This window comes from Monodon monoceros, unplaced genomic scaffold (assembly GCF_005190385.1).
Source record: "Monodon monoceros isolate NGI ecotype Baffin Bay Population unplaced genomic scaffold, NGI_Narwhal_1 Super_Scaffold_1, whole genome shotgun sequence".
NCBI classification, from domain to species: Eukaryota; Metazoa; Chordata; class Mammalia; order Artiodactyla; family Monodontidae; genus Monodon; species Monodon monoceros.
The window spans coordinates 7,418,490-7,420,296 of NW_021703765.1; the positions used below are offsets into that span (position 1 = coordinate 7,418,490).

At 36.2% G+C, this 1,807-nt stretch overlaps 1 protein-coding gene and 1 long non-coding RNA gene across 2 annotated transcripts in view; one reads left to right on the forward strand and one right to left on the reverse strand.

The window, feature by feature from the left end:
- Nucleotides 1-1,807, forward strand: part of LOC114894248 — a 54,928-nt gene that overhangs the window by 52,003 nt on the left and 1,118 nt on the right. The gene's annotated exons all lie outside the window — the stretch shown is intronic.
- DOK6 (docking protein 6) overlaps nt 1-1,807 on the reverse strand; it is a 392,119-nt gene that overhangs the window by 43,200 nt on the left and 347,112 nt on the right. The window lies entirely within an intron of this gene.

The following is a 1,807-nucleotide window of genomic DNA, read 5'->3' on the forward strand; positions in this document are numbered from 1 at the left end:
GATACCCTCAGAGTGAACGAGAACCAGGCTCTGGATACCCTCAGAGTAAACGAGAACTATTTTATTTGTATAAATTGACAGGATGATTTCAATCGCATTCATCTGTAAAGTTCAATTGAAGTGACCATTATTATTAATATATAATCCCATGTATTACCACGTTAAGTGCACTTTTTTCCTTTTTTTTGTTTTGAATGTTTTAATCAAACAAGGACCATTATTACAATAGTAAATTTAAGAACTATATAGGAAACTATCCTAGTGCACTTTTTAGCCTAGCTTCTCCATCTGTAATGGAGTCATTTATTTGTAGAATACAAAAATATCTATTCAGTTACAGTGGTAATGGAGTATTTTTCATAAATTTTACCTATATTGTAGTTTTACTTTCTCTGAATAATCATGTTTAGGTGATAAGTAAATAATAACATCAATAACATTTATTTCTTATCACACAAAACATATCTCTGATTAACAGTGATGATAACACTAGAGCTAGTTTATTTCAAGCCAGGGGTAATTTTCCCAGTAAAAGTATCACCTGTGAACAGAGGGTGAGTGATGGCTTATATAACCAAGGGTGTATTTTCTTCAAGAAATCTAGGCAATGTCACAGGAGAAAATGTCAACAGTCAAGCTTACCCACTAAGACTATACTCCTCCTTTGGAAAACACATCTTATTTTTATAGCACTAAAGAAAACATTCTCCCATTTAAGAGTGCACATTATTTAAGTTAAGGAAAATATTCTGACATCCTGCTCTGAACATTCTGAAGAGGACAAGCAAATGATCAGTTGGAATTTGGAAACTATTCTCAAAGTATTTCTCTTGTTAGCTGAAAGTGTTTGCAGGTACAGCAAAGACACAGTGCACACCATAATATTTCCAACAGACGGCCATCTGTCACATCAACAGAGAAATCCATGGAAACCTCACTTGGCTAAATTAATTCAAAAAGAGTCATGTACCACAATGTTCACTGCAGCACTATTTACAATAGCCAGGTCATGGAAGCCACCTAACTGTCCATCGACAGATGAATGGATAAAGAAGATGTGGCACATACATACAATGGGATATTACTCAGCCATTAAAAGAAACAAAATTGAGTTATTTGTAGTGAGGTGGATGGACCTAGAGTCTGTCAGACAGAGTGAAGTAAGTCAGAAAGAGAAAACGGGGAGGGGGAAGGGGAAACTGGGATGAAGTGAGAGTGGCATGGACATATATACACTACCAAACCTAAGGTAGATAGCTAGTGGGAAGCAGCCACATAGCACAGGGAGATCAGGTTGGTGCTTTGTGACCACCTAGAGGGGTGGGATAGGGAGGGTGGGAGGGAGACACAATAGGTAGGGAGTATGGGGATACATATATACATATAGCTGATTGACTGTGGTATACAGCAGAAACTAACACAACAATGTAAAGCAATTATACTCCAATAAAAATGTTAAAAAAAAAATCCCATAGTTACCACATGTGGCTCTACAGCAGACAGACCAATAAATAGCCCCATCTTTGTGGCAACTGAAAAACAAATTGACCCAAAACACAGATCTTTTCTCATCCTTCTATGCTTTCAGAAACGTAAAACATGATTGCTTGGTTTTCAGTGGAAATCTTGGCTCTATTTTATAATTTTCCCTGCCCATGGATTCAATCTTATAGTAAACTCTGATACATAACCGGAGATATGGTTTAATGTTCTGTGCTGTGTGTAAACAGATTGTATCTGCCAAAATTTTTACTCTATATTACTGACACATAACCTTCATTCCGAATTATAATTTTAGAAGTATATG